Source organism: Lonchura striata, chromosome 6 (assembly GCF_050655825.1).
Source record: "Lonchura striata isolate lonStrDom1 chromosome 6, ASM5065582v1, whole genome shotgun sequence".
Taxonomy (NCBI): domain Eukaryota; kingdom Metazoa; phylum Chordata; class Aves; order Passeriformes; family Estrildidae; genus Lonchura; species Lonchura striata.
In genome coordinates, this window is record NC_140708.1 from 37419615 (window position 1) to 37441086 (window position 21472).

Below are 21472 nucleotides of genomic sequence, written 5' to 3' on the forward strand. Positions count from 1 at the left end.
TTAGTAGCAATGCAGCATAGCCATGTAATTCCTCTTCCATTCCTCCATCACTCAGTACAACACTGTCCATGTACAACAGCAATTCTTCAGCCCAGGCAGAATAAATTTATCACCTCTGGACACAAAAAACCTGAAAACCTTACAATTAGAGATATTTTTTAGCTATCAAGCTTACTAGAAATGGTTAGGCAGCACACAAACAAGCTGAAGTATTTGTACAAGGGTGGTGGAGTATTTGTCCAGCAGGAGAAAGTTCATCCTGTGAGTGGGCAGGCTGTACCATTTCAATAAAAAATAGCCCAGTAGAAGGAATAAAATCTAAGCTAAATTAAAAAATAAAGATCATTATGTAAGGAAAAGAGTGAAATAATCATAGATTTTTCTCTCTCCTGCTTATTGGACACACTTGGCTCCTCAAGTTTACATTTTTGGAAATAAACTTTGCCTGAACTCACATCTATTTACCTCAGAGAAATCAGAAAGATGCCAGAAAGATGATATGTCAATAAAAAGAGGATCATGAATCACTGAGCTCTGCAAACTTCTGGCAAACAAAAAAGGAAAAAAAAACCCAAACCAAAACAACAAAAACAAGCAAAAAGCAATTCCAGTGATTTAGAAAAGCCACAGGACTCATTACAAAGCTCAGCAACCTCCTGCAGACTGAAGTTATGTAAAGCTCTTTCATTTACTTAAATCCCCTAATTTTGAAAGAATCATCAATAAATACAACCCCCAAGACGCTGTATGGAACCATGGAACCATTTTGAAGGCAATCAATTGGAAAACAGGCACATCCTCAAAGCAAGAGCAGGTGGCCACAGATCATGGTTACACACTCAACCTGTTGAACAACTGCTGAGCACTTGTTCAAGTCCAAAATTTTCTTTAAAGACTGCATTTCATGGCCTTTTAAAGCCAAAGAAAACCTCCTGAATCACCACTGAATCAGCAATCCCGCCTAAAAAACAACCGTGGTTTCTTCCATAACCCAGCTGGTTCCTTTCTCAGAATCTAATCCAAACACAATCTGCTCCTTCCTCATCCATACATGTCCAAATAAAATGAGAGAATAGAACAAAATTCCTTGCTCCACTTGCAAAAAAAAAATCAGCAAACTCCCCTAAAATCAGCATAACAGTAGTCATTTCAATCACATAAGGATGACTTCTATTATTTGGGCTGCGATGCTCAGGAAATAGTTACTGAGCTTGAATCACCACACAGTTAGGGCACAAACACTGCCTGAATAAACAGATCCTTGGAAGCAAGGAAAAAAGAGTGGGGATTGGGAAAGGGAGCTCCCTGACCTGGATCAGTGGCAGCAGGGTCATGTCCTTCCCCAGAAATGCTTTATTGCACCTAAAGTCTTGTGCAAGTTCCTGGAAATTATCAAGGTCCAGTTCCTTGCACTCCTAAAATGCCACAGCCAGATGTTCTGATGTGTTGTTGTTTGGTCTGCCTCAAGAATGTGAAAATAAAAAAACTCAGTATTACCCATTTTTAAATTAAAGCATTTTTCAGCAGGAAAGAAACCAACCCACCAATTATATTTAATGACTTCACTGCTCATTCTATTCTATTCTATTCTATTCTATTCTATTCTATTCTATTCTATTCCTATTTCTATTTCTATTTCTATTTCTATTTCTATTTCTATTTCTATTTCTATTTCTATTCTATCTGATTTAAATCAGTCTAAATCAAAAATCTTACTTTTTGGGCTACTTGCAGGATAAAAATTGCAGGCAGGAAAATCAAACAGAACCAAAAATTAGCCATTTCTCCACAAATACAGGTCCAAAAACCCTGGAAGGAAAAAAGCAGCACCAGCAGCCACCCAGCCTGTGGCAGCACCTGCCTGGAGCTCCTGTGTCAGGGCAGAGCTCCCATCAATGTGTTTAAATCCTCCCTCTGTACAAACATGGAGCAGAGTGCTGTTTCCATGCATTTCTGAGGATGTTTGGAGCAGAATTTTGCCTGCAGTGCACACTGGCTTCTCAACTCCTGATCAAAACTTGCTGCCTACGATGTGCAACAGCTCCAGCAATTCATCTTTTCCCTTCCCTTCGTTCCTATTCATCTCACATAGTGCCTTGCTCCAGAATCACTGACAGGTTTATATTGAATATGAAAGAGCTGCACACTGTGCAAAAAAACTGTGTCTTTACATAAATTACTCCAGTGCACTTCTTCTCGCAAAAAGCCACTTTAATCCCCTTTCAGAAATCATTCTGCGTGGTTGAAGTTTAGTATCTTTATTTTCAATCCTCACAGTAACTGTGAGCAACTTCCAAATGAAACCCCACATGGTCCTGGGGCCCTTCCATGGAACCAAAGATAAACCAATGCACCCATCCCGTGGGGCTCACAGATTCCTTTCCCAAAAATCTGGAGCCAGATTAGAAAGTTCTGACATTCAGAATACAACCAGAAATTGCATCTATTTAACAAAAACCAGCCAGTCCCTCATTAAAATGATCGATCCACCAAGAGCCAGATTAAAGTACTGATGCCATTGGGAGTTAACTTTTACCACTTCCTAAGAAAAAGTGCACCTACTTAAATGTCCAGAGAGACACCAATGCCAAAATTAAATAAAAACAGATGTAGAAGGTCAAACAATTCATGCAATGATTTCATATCCGTGAGAATTGTTCAGTCTAAATTTGGTCTATGTACTTTCTTTTGTTATATGGGGGAAAAAAATAGGCTAAGAGCTCCCTGGGAAGGCATGGGGATCACCTGAAATACAACTTCAGGTGCAGAAAGTGAATATGATAAGGCTGGTCTTGCCATAAATGTTTGCATTGCATTTTTAATAAGACCAAGCAGCTGCTGAAATTTCATTTCCAACACTGCACCTCACGATAATTTACAGTAATAGAAATTCTTACCTGCCTGCTCTTTCAAGGAATACATCCCACTCTCATCCCACAAATCAGCCAAATTCCTGTTCTGAGTGCGAGTGCAACAGGGAACCACAGAGCACGAAGGCTGAATCTGTTATGAAGCTCTTTCACTGCAGTTATTTTTATCAAACAAACTGAAGAGGTTTGGGGGTTGGCAAGAGGGAAAAAAATATCATCTCTAAATACAGCTCTCATACGCCCTGCAGTCAGGCTGTAATCAGAAATAAATAAGTGTTTATCTTCAGCAAACACCCAAGGCAAAGAATCAGTCTGGTGTTAGAGCTGGCGTCTCAGCCCCAGCTGTTTTGTAGTTACCTGTTTCTTCCTGTGAATCCTGTTTAATGTCAGGCTCCCAAAGCTGCTTCATTCACTCTCTGGAAAGATATTGCTGCAATTTACTCCAACAGCTCTTCTGGAGCAGCTTCCTCCATAGAAACACGAGGCTTTCCCTGGATGCAGAGCCCAGTTAGGTGAGCACAGCACTGTGATTCCATCACCCTACCTCAACACCAGAAAAAGCTGTGGATTCCCCATCCCTGGAAGTGTTCAGGGCCAGGTTGGATGGGGCTTGGAGCAACCTGGGATAGTGGAATCACTTCACTGTGCAAAAGAAAATAAACCTTCACAGTCGGTGTGGCAGCTGACTCTTACCCAAGGGAGAGGAGGAGAGCTGGTGCAGCACAGTTGGATTTGCAGGAAGGGATCTGTCAGTGCTGAAGGGTTATTTTAAGCCCAGCTCTTTGTCTCTTGCATTGATTACTGGTCCAGAACCAGCACGTGGGGGAAAAATGTTCTGAGAGTATTTCCAAAGTCCTGCCAAGCTTTTTCAGCCTTGACATGCTGCAAAATAGTGGGTATAACTCACAGTTATGAGTTACTCTGATTGCCATCTTGTTCCTTTTACTCATTTGATTTTCCTTGGTTTTCCTTGATTTTAGCAGCTGCTACCTCAGGTTGATTTAAAGCGAGGAACATATTCCATCCACCATCTGATCTCTAATACTTTCTACCACTTTGCAAGGGGTATGCAGCTCAAATTGCTAAATCCTGTGGCTTGTGAGAGATCAGCTGCTAATTTAAGGCTGCTTTTGAGGGATGAATAACATTGTCTGGAATAAATAGAATTTGCATCACTTAATGCCTCCGGTGGCTGTTTATCTCATGCTGTGGTAAAATGGTTTTGCATGCAATAATGCAACCAAATGGTATCTACTGGAATTCATCTGATACACCTTCACACTTCATATACAAGCAGTTTTTCTGAAAGGGGACCCTTTCTATGAGGTTTAACTTTGCTTTAAACACAATACAGTTATGGCAATTCTAGAGCAACGTAAATGCTCGCAGCTGCTCATTTGATTTTTAGTGGCTGAGAAGGGATTTTCCTCCACCCCCAAGCCGAATTTTCTCCATAAACTTTACTATCTTAACAGAGTCATCTGAATTCTTTTTGTTGTGACTCATATATGGTGCCTTCTCTGTGAGACATGTATTGAAATGGATGGAAAAACATATCTCATCTGTACATAAGTACCATGTAAGTGCTTTTTCATGAATAGGGCATTTCATCTTTCATCTAGTGCTGAGTGGGTGAAAGGAAACATACACAGCTGCATCCTGAAAAGACAAACTCAGCATTAGAGTCTGTCATTAAAGTTTCTTGTAAATTCAAACAAAAATTACTCAACTCAAACTATTCATTGATGCCAAATCACAACTGGGGCTTTGTTTCAGCACTTTAAAAGAACCCAACTCTGTTCCAAGCTTAGTAGTAACTTTTCTAAATGTTCAACAACTTTAATTCTTTAAGCAATGACACATTAGATAAACCTCAGTCCATTAACCAAGAAAGCACTTTGTTCATTACAAAGTGCAGCAGAGTCAGAGTCCAAAGTGGAAAACCCAAGAAAGCTCAAAGTGTTCTCAAGAAATTTCTAATTAGTTATCTCTAAAATATCACCAGATAAAATTCTTGCAGGTAACTGCTGGCTACACCTAATTAAGCAAACCCTTTTTGATATAATATCATTATACTGCTTCTAACATCCTAAAAAAGTGTTTATTCTGCAGAAGTCAAGCAACATTTACTTCCAAAGACTCCTACCACTATTCCTAAGTGTTTCATCAAAGGCTCCAGCACTCACTCCTCTGTAGTCTGTGCTTTTTAACTACACAAAAGTGTAATACATGTTTATTAAACATTTTTTAAGATCCCATCATTCTGAAGATATTTCTGCAGCTCTGCACCCCAGGCTTTGAGGTGTGTGTGGTTGGCAGAGCACACACTTGGTGTGGAAGCTGAAGTCATTTGATAATGGATTAAACTCTCATGATTGTCCTCTCCTATCTCTACATCATCACATCTAAAGAACAAGATTTCTATCACAAGCTTCAAAGGAGTTCAAATCTCTTAACTTCCATGAGTGGAGGAGAGAGGATGTGCTGCACTCTGTCACCAGCCTCTCAGAAATATCCCAGCTCTTGGTGCTGTTCTCATAACAGGGCAAAACCCAGCCCAGGAATTTTGCAACTGCACAAAGCCCCCAGTTTACAACAGTCATAACAAAAGGGAAAAAATTCCATGCTACCCATGGAACCCAGTGAGTAAATATTGTAATATCCAGGACAATAACAAGAAAATCTGATCCTCAGCCACTGAACCGTTGACTCCATTGACTTGACTCTCAATTCCTGCAGGTTTCTCCTGTGTCTGGCTTCTCTGTGCTTGTTTTCCACTTGGAAAGAACACAACCACAAATACCTTTTCATGCCTTACACTGCACTTAGCTGGCCTCCAGACTGTAAACAAACAAGAAAAAAATCTGAGAATGTTCTTTACTCAATCTCCACGAAAAGAAACCAAGGGGAAAAAGAAATTAGAAAAGCAAACCAAAACCCCAACTCTGCATAATGATGAATGTACCAAGAGAAATTTGGCATGCATTCCGTCACACCATGCCTCTTCTGCAACATTTTCTGCAATATAAAGACAACATTTAGCTTAGCAGACTAGATGGTCTTTATTTGTGGGCAGAAGAAACCCAAGGCAAATGCTCCAAGAGACTTTTTTTTTTTTTCCAATGGATATGTTAATTACTTAACTTCTGTTATTGGGAAACTGTCCCAAACTAACCTTCCACTCTCCCTCTGCTTCAACTGCAGAAGGGTCAAAATTCACCTTTTAATGTTTTGAAGTGAGACATTGAGAAGGCAAAGCCCACCCTTGGTGGGGATCTGAGACAGCACATGTGCCTCATTCAGATCTTTACTGATCCTACCTGAGCACATTTTGGGAGCTACACTGGGGTGCCTAGGACCAGGATGCTCCAAGCCCTGCTCTGTGGGGTAAGAGCATCTCCCGAGACAGCCCAGAGTTCTAAGGAGAAAGGGAGAACAACTGCTCCCAAATGTTCTGCTCCAGCCAGAAGCTCTCGCTGCCATGAAAACCCCCGTGTCCCTGGAGGCAGCAGAGCACAAAAGTGAACAGTGGGAGGTAAAATGAGGTTTTATTTTTAAACAGCAGTGCTTGTTGATGTATTTGGTTCCAGACAAACAGAGGAGGATGCGGAGTCGCGACAGGACATTGCAGCTGAAATGGCACCAACACGAGTTCTGAGCTCGGGTTCCACGGCTTGAAATAAATCCTTCACTGAGGCAAATCACACAGGGAATCTGAAGTGACACAAATTCCATCAACTGCAGTTGGCAGCCAGATTTTCAAGAACAGATGCATGACTGTTAATGATAACCCAAAAAGCTCAGTTTCTAATGCAGAAAGACTGAAACTGTTAACATTATAAAACTGCAAAGTACTAGAAGCATCTCCAGAATACATCCCACAAAATACTTTGCAGGAACTTGCAAACTCCAACTTAAGCAGAATTAACATATCTAACAAAAAAATCTCCAGCAAAAATGCTTCCCAAGTTTTGAAACACATTTCCATATGTTAAACTTCTCTATTGCTGATGGTGTTTACCTTGAGTCAAAGATATGAATCTTTGATTTCATGAGATTAATGTAATAACTTGGTTTAGGCTGTTAATGCATTCAAAGCTCTCAAACATGCAGGAGACTAAGATGGCATCAAGAGCATACAGATACATTTGGAGGGGATGTTTTTAATGTGAAATAAATTAGAAGTGCCTTAAACTATTTCTGCAGCAAAGACTACACTTACATAAAAGCTTCCCAGGGTGTCTTGGGCTGGAAGAGATGGCTTCCAAGCCCATTTATTCCTTCTAAGCACTGCTATATAGCCTACATAATAAATGAGGAAAACCCCTAAAGCCTTGTCAGGTAAGTGAGGACTCAAGCTTCGAGGAATGCAATGCTCATTTCTCAAAAGTGACACCTGGCCACAATGAAACAATGATAAATAAGATATTCATATTATGTGCAGATATCTGTGGAGAAAAAGATATCTGTATTGGTCAGCAGAAGAGCTCAGCCCAACTGATGAATCAAGCTGCAAGAGGAAACACTTCTGTTGGTGCCTCAGATCCAGAGAAATGTGAAAAGCAGCTCTACCCTCAGCTGTCCTATCACTAATGCTGAGGAGCTGCATGGTTTTGGGAATAAGGCATTGTAGAAGCTGCCCCATGCTCAGCTTCCTTAAAAATTTCCACCCTCAAGAACGGTGTTTAAAAGGCACAGCAAGTGCCACCACCAGCTGTATCAATCATTGTCTCCTGCAAAGATCACTCCATGCCCATAGCTAAAGACAGCAACATGCAACAAAATGCCAAGAAATGCCACACATTCCATCAAATCTTTGGGAATGTGACTCAGCAGCTGGGCTGGAGCAGTTCTGGACACCGCAGCCTCTCCATCCTGCTTTATGTCCTCTACAGGAGATGTCCAAAGACACCCCAGCAGCTCTGGCTTGTCCTGGCTTCAAGAGCAACTGCTCCAGTGTGAATTCAGCAGCCTGATCAGAGAATTGTTAAGGCTGGAAAAGACCCTTAGGATCACTGAGTCCATCCATCAGCCTCAAGCTGCCACCTTTGATGCCTCAGGTTTCAGCTTTTCTATTTTTCAGATTCTCTGCTGCTTTAGTGTGTGGGTCTGAGCTTCACATCAGGGGATGCTGAGCTCTCTGCACAGAGCAGGGACACAAAACAATTCCTGCTCCAGCTGGGCACCAAGGACAAATGATCCAAACCTCAGCCCAGGAGCACAAACAGCGTGGGCTGGAGAGAGAAAAACAAGCAGGGTGGGACTGCCTGGGCTGGAGCTGGAATGGGACAATGAACTCCAAGGTGCCAATGGAGCAGAACTGATCCCAGGGAGAGCCCCGGGAGCGCTCGTGCATTTTGGGACCATTTTGGGTCATTTGGGTGCAGCCCTGGCTGGGCTCTTGTGCAGCCCAAGGTGGATCCATGAGGAGATCCTTGAATAAATCCCTGCTTTGTTCTGTGACTCTGTTTAGCCTCTGTTCTAGGGCAGCCTGCACAAGGCATCACCTTCAGCACTGAACCATGATCACCACCCCAGCACTGCCATCCAGCTGGGAGAGCCCTCCTGAGTCTGAAGCCACACTGGTTGTTTTGGTTGAGTTTTTGCCTGCTTTGGTGGCCCTGCCATGAAAACCTCTGAAAAACTCTTTTTTTCCTCTCTTTTGTATTTCTATTTTTTTTTTTTTTAATTTTAAGATTAGAAGCAGTCCTAGATTTGATACGGGTTTCTTCATTTTGCACAGCACCCCACCGAGGATTTTGGAGAACAAGACAGTTTCAGACTCTGGCCAAAGAATTACTCCAGGAGCTCATCTCTGCTGCTGCTGTCAAGGGGAAGGTGGAAGCTGGAGTGTGGTGATCCCCTGGTGCACCTCCAACATGCCTGAGGAGAGCAGCTCCTGCTCTGCAGAGCTCCACACCAGAGTCCACAAGGGAAGGCAGTCAGGGATGGGTTCCTCTGGCCCTCCTGGACAAAAATGAAAGGTTGGACGAGCCTTGGAGCAGCCTGGGGTAGTGGAAGGGCTGGAATGAGATGAGCTTTAAAGTCCCTCCCAACCCAAACCATGCTCTGACTCTACAATTTTTCCATGTGAATAACCAAGTCCTGCTCCTTTTACAGCAGTTACTTCACCAATATGTGGAAAATCAGGCATTCTACAGCACCCATCCTAGGTGCAGGAGAGAAATAAGTCTCATCACTGATAATTTGATTTAATTTGAAGTTTTTCCTGCATGTTTAAATCCTGGAAAATGCCTTCAGCATCCAAACCGTTTATAATCAAATAAGTGAAGTGACCGCAGAAGTTCAGAACAACCTATAAATCCCAAAAATTCCACAGTTCTTCTCATTATCATATGCTGATAACACACCTCAGTTTCTTCATTATTGAATGGCTCAGTGGTTTAAATTACACTTTGAAAAGAATAGCAAATCAGAATGAAGCCTTACAATTATAGAGGTTTCTTTCTTTGCATATGAAAACTTGCATTTAATGTTATGCTTACTATTCCTCCTTTAGGTTACTTATATAGGGCCAACAAAACTGATCTGGGACAGGCAAAATGTTTTATCCAAACATGAAGAATTAAATACAATGTGTATTATTTTATCAGTGTTTTTACAGAGATGCTTCTGCCCAAGGTGAAAACTAATTAAATGAGAAAATGCAGCTGTAGCCATTCATGCCCTGCTCAGGAGCCTCAGGCAGAGTGCACTCAAATGTGTCTTGGGGTTGGGTTATGGTCCAGGAAGGGTGTGGAACTCCCAACATCAGATCTCAGAGTGCTTTTCAAAGGTGCTGTTCCACCTCTGGGTGACAAAATGACAGAGTTCTGACATGTCTCACCTGTAATTTCATTTGGACTAACACAATAGGAGTCCAGGAAAAACCTAGATCTCCTAACTCACCATCCAAAATCCCATTACCTGGGAATTGAGGGATTTTGAATGAAATTCAGATATGTGCTTCACAAGACAGAAAGCCACCAGCAATCCAATTTCTAAATAAACCAAGGCAGACAGCATGGACTCTGACTTTCCCCCAGTAACCATATTAAACAGAATGAATTTCAGCCTTTCATAAGCTCAACAGACAGAGAAAGTGAATTTTCCCAGCCTCCCAAGCTGCAATCATGCTCCCCATCCCAGAGCTGTGCCAGAATCTCCCTGCACAATAGTGGCAGGGAGCATTTTTGGGTCCAAAGCTGGCAGATGGCACTTTCAGGAGCAATGGTGCAAGACCTGCAGTAGGAAATGAAACCCTCCCTGTCATAAACAACCCCCAGTTAAGAACTGGAGCCCTCATTAATGTAATTGGTTTCATATGAGGTGCTAAAATACAAATTCGCTGCATTTAGAAGCCAAGGCTGTTTCTATTAGTTAAGGGGTGTTTTGCTCACCTCTATTTTTGCTGAAGCACAGAGGGAAAAGGGAGGGGGAAATGTGTCCTGTACCCTGCCTCCAGCTAGAGAATGCCATGCTAGAGTACATTTTTCACCTCTGATGAAAAATGAAGGCAGGTAGCCTTTCAGCACAGCTGCTCCTGAGGAATGAAATGGAAAATTATTTGGAGAGGAACTCTCACATCATTCACTCAGAGCTGTGGATTTACATCCTCCAACCTGCATGAGATCCACAGAGTGAGTAGGACTCCATCCCAAGCTGAAATCTGAGGGAGGAGACATTTTTAAAATGTAAAAACAAACTACAGTACTACCACTGGGGTGATGGGGGGGAAATCACTAACCATTATCCTCCAGGAAAACAAATTTTCAATCTTTCTGTTTCAAGTCCAGAAAATTAAATTTCCTCTTTTTAATGGTAGTGCCTTTGAGTACAGGCCACAAAATGAATGAGCACAAGGGTTATGATACCAGGGTGCTGAAAGAGGGTGTGAAACTCTCAATTTGGCATCTCTGGTAATGGGAGTGAAAACCCACAGTGGAACAGGACACAGCCAGGACAAGGAGCCCTTTGCTGGCTGTCACTGGTGGGGAATTGTCACCTCCTCCAGCTCCCTGACACTGGCCATGCCCATCCAAGCCAGGAAATCCAGCTTTGCATTAGGATTTTTCCTCTTTGTGGACATATCCCCACTCCCCATTGCTCCACTTCTCCTTGAAGCCTTTGAACCCTGAGGATGAGCCTCTCCACTCCAGAAGCAGATGTTGGTCTCTGAATTCAGAATTATCCCTTTCCCTCTCCACAAGGACTTCCACCTTCTGTATGGCTTTAAAACTCCCCCCACTGCTTTTAACTTGGCTGAAGATGAATATCTGTGTGAGCCATTGACTGAGGTGTCTTTAATGATAGAACAGTTCATAAAAATAAAACCCTCCTATCCTAATGTAAAACGTACATTCCCCTTTCTGAAAATGGAGTAAGCCTATTAATTATTTTCTTAAAGATCGAACCTCAAAATGGCACTGCTGACATTTAAGGCTCATAAAAAATGCAAGTCTGTCTGATCTGTGAGAAATGAGTTTATATTATCTATTTTAAGATGAAAATATTTATCAAGGAGGACAGTTGCCAGTTAGAAACACAAACAGAAACAAAACCACTTAAAGTTAGTTGTCCTTTTTTGTTTTAATCTTTTCCATGCCAAGGACATGCTTCTCCCCAAAAGAGTGGTGCACAAAATAAGTGACATCTGGTGGTTTTATGCTGTAATAGAATAAGGAACCTCATTTCAATGCTGTTAACCAAATCAGTTTTTAAATTTACTGCTTCTTAGCAAAGCTTTTCAGATGTTTTATTTATTTATTTTCATGCAGCTACTTCTGAGGCCCCGGGGCATCACAATCCCTCTTGCAGGATGACAACTGCTGTTATCCAATTAAAGTGGGACTGTCATATTCACATCAGGAAAAACAAAACTCCACAAAGGAATTTGGAAGGCACAGGAAAAGAGCACTAAGATTTAGCTTGACAGTAAAAATCACATAGAGCCAGGCTGTAAGAAAAAGCTTTGCAGAATTTTGTGAAAGAAATCCTTTACCTGCTCCAATTATTCACATGCCCAAAGTAATTAATATCAACTTAGGTGTCTCTGAATTGTCTTTTATTGGATTTTAATTAAACCCAAAAGAAACAGCTGCATTTTTCATTCTGAGTTTAGCAGAATCCTGGTGGCTACAACTTTTACAAATTTGAAACAGCTTTTCCCCTTTTCATGCTTTATTGATCCTCACCAATGGCCACATTTAATCCAGCCAAGCCTCCTGCACCTAAACCTGCACTCCAGACATAAAGCAATTACAACTCCCCTTCAAACTCCTCCAGCCAGAAACACACTCCTCTTTTAGAAAGCCATAAGCCTCTCCTGGATAATTAATAGAAGTACTGTCAGCCAGCCTCAATTAAAATCATAAAATTGCTGGCACTGCAATATCAAGGCTTGCAACACCGTTTTCTGCAGTAATAAGTATTTATGGAGGGAAAAAAAAAATATCTGTAAGCACTATGTAACAGAAATGAGATGAAAGATAAACAGACTCTAAATATTTATCAGCAGAGGAAGTCCAAAAATATACCAGTAAAAATGGAGCGGATGGCAGCTAAATCCAGACCATGGAGGGTTCCTCGAAGGATGTGCAAGGAGGAACTTCATTTTCAGCTTGACATGGCTAAATCAAATTTATTCCTTCCTCCTATTCAACTGCTGCATAGAAACCCCTGATGCCAAAAGGACAAAGCTAAAAATGTCCCCAAAGCCCTGTCTGAGGGCTGCACGTGTGCCCTGCAGCAGTGCAATAAATAAAGAGTTGGACTTTGGGGCTTTTCCATCACTTTTAAGGTTTAATGTCCTTAAGAGGAATGTCCACCTGCATGGTTGGCTCCCCTCAGCACTGAAAAGGGGGCTCCACATCTGCAGGATCTCCATTAAAAGGGGCCTCTGGGATAGCACAGCTACTGATGGATTATTTCAAAGGGAAATATTATTTCCTGCTCACATTCCCTCATCCCCACCAGACATTATCTGCACCTCGAGACCTCCTGGCTGAGCTAAATAACATATGCACACAAAAGCACAGCTGAATGGCTTTAGCTCCAGCCACTCATCAAGAAGAAAACTTTTAAAGATCCCATTTCAATTTATTTTTTGAAATGCTGGCATGCTGAAGTCAGCAGGAAGACATCTCAGTGACTTTAATGAAGGCAGAGGTTCATCCAGAGAATTGCAGTTTGGAATGAGCACAGAGTTTATGTTATCTCATTTGAAACCTTCCAAGTTTTTTGTTAAATGCAACTTAATGATATTTGCTATCTGGGAATTATTTGCTATCTTTCAAAATACAGAAAGGTGCACTGTAAAATGTTTAGTAATGATGGATGGGATGCTCTTGTTTCAGCAACAGGCATGTTTTTAATGCATAAATATTAATTGTCATAAAGTGCCTGTTTATTTTGCACTTTTGGAAAGCTTTAGCTTGTAGGAAATGTAATAGTAAAAAAAAAAAAATACTGCTGGTATTTACATATTTATCAGCATTTTCATGGCACATTTTTAGGGCTTTTTTTTTACATTTATTATCCAATGTACCAGCACAGCAAGACAAAAAAAAAAATGGAAAACTGGAGAGATTACTACACTCACTTAATGGGTATCATTACAGGAAAACACTATCAAAACTCAGCAGAGGTTTTTATGCATTCCCCTGTATTACACCAAAATGAGTTACTGCAACATTCTAACTCTGATGCTAAACCAGGAGGATGCTCAATCTGTACAGCTGAAGCAGGAATGAGCAGCAGGTGAGTGGAACCATCTGAGAGAGTTATTGACTCCAGGCAAAAGCTGCTCCCTGACAAGCTCTGGAGGGTTACCCAAATTTTCCAGCCTTGCTGCACTCCTTGGTGAGCACAGGGCTCTGAATTCTTCCAAAACAACTGGAAATTGTTCCCACTCCCACAGTGTTTCTGGTCCCCCTCGCACCACTGAAACCCAAAAGGTGAATTACTCCTGTCCAGCCTAATGCCAGATAAATCCACAGGGGACTTTCATGGATACCAATCTAGATTGCATTTACTCTGCTGTAAAATTTTGCAATGAAATTTTACATCCAGCAATGCTCAAAAATCTACTCTGAGGGGTTAAAAACTTCCCTATTTAAAATCACCTGATGCCAGACAAATTTTTATTTCCTTTTTCCTTGGTGAGAGGATCAGCTCAGATTCCACTCTTCTCTTCTGCTTACCTCTCACGTCTCATTTCTTGTTTTAAAGATGGTATAAATAGCCTTGCAAAGTAATTCTAATACTAAGTGTCAGGTGCAATAGTGGTTTCATTCTGATTTATCCTTATCTGATCCTCAGGCAAGTTAATCCTGAAGCTGAGAAAATGTTTTCAGAGCTTTATAATTGATGAAACTTTTCATCTGAATTATTTACTTTCCGAACAGCTCCGATGAGTCGCTCAGGGCATAAAGCTGTAGTACTCCATGCTGGAGTGCTCAAGAACATGTTTTTGTCTTCTTAAATTAACAGCCCATCACTGCATCCCATGCTGCAGTTCCTATTGGCAGTCTTTAAGGCGCAGCAGGGTTTTTATCTGAATTTTTATGGCTTGCAATGGATGCAGTTACAACGCAGATGTCTGGGTGTTATCCCAGCCCAGAGCTCCAGGGAGACACCAAGCAGGCAGAGGAACCCTGATCCTGAAGGTGTGAATCTCACAGAGTGAACCAGCATTCCTTCCCTGGAATCACCTGGGCACGGGTTCCTCACCTGATGGACACGTTCAAAACCTGCTCCGATCCCAGTGCAGCAGCAACGCCCAAAATCCTTCCCAGAAGCAGCCCCAGGAAATGTCCTCAGGTTTCAGCAATCCCAAGGATGAGCTGCACAGCAGCAGCCCTAAAAATGCACTAGGAAGGAGTGGAAGACATGAGCAGGAGCCTAATCACCAGCCTAACACAGTGAAATGCAAAATGATGAACTTAAAAATTTGAGATTCATTATCCATTCAACTTACTTAACATTACCGATATCTGTTTAACATTATCTAATATCTACAGAGCTGAGCAAAAAAGACAAATTACAGCTAAAAAGCAGCCAAAATCCAAGAGGCTGGGAAGGAATATTAGATAAGGTATTTGACTGGCTTGCAAGGAAGTGTTGGTTTTAAGAGCTGCTAAAGAATTTTCAGGAGATGAAGCTCCCCTGTGAGGAGCTGGGCCTGCAGGCAAACCCATCTCATTATGTGATACATTCTCCTAATAAACTATTAAACCATCCTTCTCCACTTCCTCCTATTTCTAGCTTTACACAGACAAACCTCCTGGCTGCCCCAGTCAAGGAGTCCTTTTTCTTTGGATTAATAAATTCTGGCACTCAGACCATTATATCCCAATTTAGACACAGCAAGGTTGACACTGGGCCCTCCATTTCCTCCAAATTATGGGCAAAACTCTGCAGAATCCTAATTTCTGCTACTTTTTTTTCCCCTGAGGTCTCTCCTATTGGTATCTCACTACTCATTTGGTGCCAGTTCTAAAGCACTTTAATTAAGTGGTTTTTCTCCACACTGTTCCAAGACCTGGAATTGGGCAAACCATCCAATATTACAGACTCACATCCATGTGCTGCCCATCCTCAGGGCACTCTTTCAACACTGTGAGGCTTCTTCCATCTCCTAAGTACACATGCTGCACATAAATCTTTTTTTTTTTTTTTTTTTTTGTCATTGTATCTTGTAGAGTTTTTCATTTTTCAAAGCAGTCATATCTTGTTTCCTCTGTATGACTTTGAACTTTACATTTTATCTTCACTCTTGTCTGACCTCAGAGTTCTTCCCAGCTCAAACTCACCTGCAGCTCAATGACTTATTTGAAAGAAATTACATTCCCTCTACTCCATGCAATCCTGAGAAGTTACAAGTCTAACTCAAACTTATCATATTTAAGCCAAACACCAATAAATGCAAACCCAAAGGAAAATATAATAATACAAAAGCCTTTTTCACTCTCATCAGTTTTTCTAACTTTATGGCTAGATAGCAGGGTACATTCACCCACACTGAAAATCAAGGTTTTTCTGCAGGAAAAAGATATCTCCTTGTGAAACTTATTTTTTCCTACTGGAAGGCGTGAAGCAAATGGAAAATGTCAGTTTGAGTATTTTGCTATTTAGGTACACATCTGCACCTTTTACAGTGAGGAACAACCCACCTCAGATACAGTTGGCCTAAAACTCCATTTATTTATAAAAAGCTGTGCTTATTTGGTGAGTAAATCACGGCATAGTGAGTTTTAGAATATTGTGTAGAGAATATCTGGTGCTGCTTGGTATATAAACAAATGACAGCCTGGGTTGCTCCCTTGCTACTCCAAACCACCAGTTCTCCAGGGAATTGGGTTCCTTTTCCAAGGAATCCCATGGCACAGGAGGCAGCCACCATCCCCAAGGCTGCAGGGGCTGCTTGCAGCAAACCAACAGGGGAAGGGTCCCACTGCCAGGAGCTCCAAAAACGTGTCTGGAGTCGAGGTGGGCAACCTCATTTCTTGGCAAGGACAGAAGGAAAGCAGCAGCCTGAAGCCAGGGTCCTCATAAGACAGGAAAGCTGGACAGGACAGAACACCCATCCAGCCAATATGATTAATGCAACGTTCTCCATTTATTAGAGAGAAGATGGCAGTTTATATACATTTCTATATAGTTTACAGTTTACAAAGGCACTCTGATTGTCATGCTAACATTGTTTATCTTTGTCTTAAGGTGGCCTAAACCTCACACTATAAACCTATACTACTTCAACCCAGACAGGCCAGTGCTCCCCATCACACCTGAATACAATTTCTAACTGCGCCACAAACTCTTAATTTCTATCTGTGCCACAAACTCTTAATTTCTAACTGCGCCACAAACTCTTAATTTCTAACTGCGCCACAAACTCTTAATTTCTATCTGTGCCACAAACTCTTAATTTCTAACTCTGCCACAAACTCTTAATTTCTAACTCTGCCACAAACTCTTAATTTCTATCTGTGCCACAAACTCTTAATTTCTAACTGTGTCAGAGGCTGGAAGGCCTCACAAGGCCCAGATCTGAGGGCTAGGCTGGAGTAACTCAAATCTCATTCCAAACATAAATCATGATCTCTCTCTCTCAGAAATGCTGCAACAGCAGCAGGTGCTGAGGTTTGGGAAATGAGTGTTTCAGGCTCTTGTGGGAGTTGGGGAAAGTGGCTCTGGGAATGGGAAAGGAGCTGGAGGGTTGGTGAAGGAGAAGTGCTCCAGGTCAGAGCATCAATCCTGCCGGGAATGGCTGAGGGTGGGGGTGTTCAGCCCGGGGAAGAGAAGGTTCCAGGGAGACTTTAGAGCCGCTCCAGGAGAGCTGGAGAGAGATTTTGGACAAGGGATGGAGTGACGGGAGAAGATGAATGGCTTCAAAGTGACAGAGGCCAGGCTTAGATGGGATATTGGAAAGAATATTGTGAGGGTGGTGGGGCCCTGATACAGAGTGCCCAGAGAAGCTGTGGCTGCCCCTGGAACCCTGGAAGTATTCAAGGCCAGGCTGGATGGGTTTGGAGCAACCTGGGACAGTGGGAGGTGTCAGGGTTGTAACTGGATGAGCTTCAAGTTCCCTTCCCACACAAACCAGTTTGACTCTGTCTTGTGCTGCCACCAGAGGGGACAGAGGCTGGGACAGAGTGCGCCAAGGGTCCCTCGCTCTTATCCTCATCCACCACCTCACCATGCCTCTCATCCTCCCCACAGCTGCCTGTCCCTGCCATCAGCCACCAGCCCCATCAGGACAACATTTTTCCTTCTCTTTCCTCTTGCAAGGCATCAGCAGCCTCTCTCCCTTCAGAGGATGCTCCTTAAATCTAAAGCTTACAAGCCACGTTCAACAGCTGCTGGAAACCAGGTGTAACATAAATTAATAAATATTCCATGGAAAAGCTACATTAACTGCTTGCCCCTAAAGTGCTGTTTAGTGGCATGTCAGGCACAGCTGTGTAATCAAAGGATTACAGTGCTCCCATTGCAAGGCTCTCCACCTCCTCGGGAGCTTCCCTTGCCTGTAAAAACCCAACCCAGGCACCAGGACAGAATTGTAATAATGTCTTTGAGCCCAGGAAACACAACCCAGCAGGCCATGGAGACAAACACAACCCATTTTCTGTCAGATAAACAGGCAGCCACACAAATTTTTAAGAGAGCAGGTCAGCAAAGCTCAAGATCATCTACAATTTTAGCGAAATTGCAGTGTAAGTGGAGAGATGGGTGCAATTTAGGCTGCTTCAAAACAAGAACTTGCAGGAGGTTACAGATCCCTTCCCCTGAATAGCTGTGTTTAGACTCCAGATCTGACACCTCACTTGGTCAGCAAGCAAAGCTGGGCACTTCACTAAAAATCAAAAATAAATAAGAAGTGCTGATCTGTGAGGGAAAGTGGTGAAAAAAATGCTCTCTTATTGGAAATCTACCATACTTTTCCACAGCACTTTGGATTATTCTAGCTGAGCAAAATAACTCCAGCCAAGGAGTGTGGTGGGAATTTAGAACTGCTCCTCCCTGTGGGATGTATGGAGGAAAACAGGGGTTAAAGAGGAAAATGGGACTCTAAAACCAGCAATTAATGAGCCCAGTTCAAATCAAGATGCATCTTCTGCAAACCCTCTGAGATGTTTGAAACAGTGTTCTACATCAGGCAAGTACCCAGAGCAGCACTGAGTGATTTAAGAGCACATTTCATTGGAATTTATGACTATACATTAACTGGAGGGGCAATTAGGAGGGAGAGGGGGATATCAGTGTCTGTTTATGTCATGGCTTTTCCTCACCTAAGTGATGCATCTGTGCTGGAAGAGAAGCACAGTTGGGTGTTGCAAGTTCCTAAATCCACGTGTCATTTAGGTGAGATCAGCCCTCTGCTGCCAGCTCACCTCTGGAGAAATTGTGTCACCCAATGGTGACACAACCCTGAGCTACAATAGTGAGATTTTGCTCTGTGGACATATAAGGAAGAAATCAGTGTAGGAAAAGTAGTTTATAATAGGAAGGATTCCCTTCCTAGTCAGTAGAGGAATTCCACAAGAAATCCTTGGCAGAGTTTGCTGCCATCCCACTTGATCTTCAACACAAACCAATGCTTTGAGAGGTGCTTTAGTACCAGCCCCTCCTTAAAACCACGTTCAGAAACACTGAGATCACCTGGGCTGCCAACAAAAGCTTTGAGCACTGAAACTCCCCATTCTCACAGAGCTCTAGCCACAGGTTGCTTAAAACAATATTAAAATAGGACATAAACAGTACCTTATTTGCATCTCTGGATACATAATCCTATCCTTGTTCATGCTGCTGCTGGATTACACACCTTCCTCCTTCCCCTTCAACCACATGAAATAATTCAAATATGCGAGTCTGCTTCACCTTCTCATTTATATGATTTCCAGATACCTGCTTTTAGTTTAGCAATTAAGATAAAAATCCATTATTGCCTTCCATTGCATTAGTGGAATTAAGTGCTTTGCAATGTAAATCTCCACTGTTTGATCAAGTTCCTGTTACAAACCACCAAATAAAACACTCTGAATTTGAGATTAGTCCTCCTATGACAAAATCTGAACCATAAAACTATTTTGCTATTGATTTCAGAACTACACCACAGCTGCAACTCACAGACACAGGATCTAAGTGCTATTAAAAAAAAAAAAATTAAAAAAAAAGGAAAGAAAGAAGGCAGTTTCACTATTAAATCTTCATACAAGTAGTTTCCTCCTTTCTGCATTCAAATTGATTTTCTTTCTTTTGGCACGTGAAGAGCCAGATGAATCCTTTGACTCAATGCCCAAGAGTGAAATGGCACCAGCAGCAGCAGCAGGGAAGCTCTCAGGGCACGAGACGTGTGACAACATTTTAATCACTGGCAAAAAGAGGTTTCGAGGCAGCTACCCCTTTAGTGTTTGCTGGTTTTAGGTGAGATTTACTCCTTGTGAGTGACTGTATATAAAAACATATCTATGTCTACAAATAGCACAGATATAAATATATATATATATGTATGGTTCATGTCCATTTGGTTTTATTGGTGGAAATTTCCCTCTCTGCCAAAGATCAAGCAGTCCCCAGTCAGTATCAAGTGCAGTGCTGTTCAATCAGGTGTTTGTTTATCCAAGTGAGCCCGTACGATTTGCAGTTAAACCTTAAAAATATTTATTTTTCATGAACAGTTCCAGCAAACTTTGAGATTTAATCTGTGATGTGCCCAGCTAGTCACTCTGCTTTTTCTTTTAAGTCTCAAATCACATAAAAATGTGTTTGTTCTACAGGAGATGATGATGATGATGGGCTTTTGGTCCAGCTAACAATTCAAGAAGTGAAACCATTTTGATGTCATATGCAAGGAAGTCACTGTGAAGGGGACTTTAGGTCACAGAATGATAGAATAAATGAAATAATTTTTTAAAAAAATTCCAAATCTGAGAGTTTGTTAGGCGTTTGGATGCACCCTCCAAGCAATACTCTCACATATCCTATTAACCTACAAATCAGTTTGTGCCTAAGCAGAGTACAGCTGTAGTATTACAATGAAGCAGCAGAGGAAAATAAAAATAAAAAAAAATTTAAAAAAGGAAGAAGAAGAAAAAGAGAAGCCCATATATGAGACCGCCAAAGTTCAGCTGGTGAATTGTTGCCTAACAGACTGTGACCATAATAACCCGTCACTGAACCTTGCCGGCGTTCTCAGCAGCTATGAAGCTATTTTTAACAGCCAACAGCTTGCGTTTAAGAAATCCCCCTCTTCACCCAAAAATATTCACAGCGAGCGGCAGCATCCCCGCCCGCTGGGTCCCAGGTGGGATGCGCTGCCGGGACTGAAGGGCTGGTTCGGGAAAGCCCGGTACGAGCGTGAGCCCTCCCGAGCGCCGAGCCCCGAGCGCCGAGCCCCGAGCCCCGAGCCCCGAGCCCCGAGCCCCGAGCACCGAGCCCCGAGCCCCGAGCCCCGAGCCCCGAGCCCCGAGCCCCGAGCCCCGAGCCCCGAGCCCGCCGCAGCATCCGCGGCCGCGCTGTCCCCGCGGAGCCGGAGCCGCTCCCGAGCCTTCCCCCGCTCCTGCCGCGGCTGCGGGCATGCCCTGGGAGAGCCCGGGTGCCGCAGCCCGCCGGCAGCGGGGACAGTCCCGTGTGCCCCGAGCCGAGCCGAGCCGAGCCGTGCCGAGCCGTGCCGAGCCCGGGCTGCCCCCGCGGCTGCCGCTGCCCAACTTGCCGCGAAGTGCAAACTTGGGGAGACGCGGCCTGGGGACCCCCCCGCCTTCCCGCAGCGCCCATCTCATCCCGTCCCATCCCATCTCATCCCATCCCATCCCATCCCATTCCATCCCATCCCATCCCCGCGCTCCTACCTCCTCCGCCTCTGCTCTGCTCTGCCCCGCGCCCGCTGCCTCCGCCGGCTCTGCCCTGGGGGAGGGGGGCGGAGGACGAGGAGGAGAGGAGGAGGAGGAGGAGGAGGAGGAGGAGGAGGAAGAAGGGGGAGGGAGCAGCCCCACCGCTCCCCGGCCGCGCTGCGCAGCCCGGGAGGCGGAGTGCAGCCGCTCGGCTTGCCCCGCCGCTCCCCGGGGCGTGGGGGGACCCCCGCGGATGGGGGTGCGGGGATG

General features: G+C 43.2%; 1 protein-coding gene across 6 annotated transcripts in view; it reads right to left on the reverse strand.

Annotated features, from left to right (window-relative positions):
* CHST15 (carbohydrate sulfotransferase 15) overlaps positions 1-21272 on the reverse strand; it is a 46230-nt gene extending 24958 nt beyond the window's left edge. The window contains exons 1-3 of one of the 6 annotated variants that reach the window (XM_085582936.1): positions 21221-21272; positions 3228-3361; positions 2898-3123 (exon numbers count right to left, since the gene is read on the reverse strand). The gene's annotated coding sequence lies outside the window, so the exon portion shown is untranslated. Of the gene's footprint in view, positions 1-2897; positions 3174-3227; positions 7433-19133 lie in introns of those variants that run through there. The other 5 variants (XM_085582934.1, XM_085582933.1, XM_021526366.3 and 2 more) reach the window with 5 other exon arrangements.
* Positions 21273-21472: the final 200 nt, after the last annotated feature.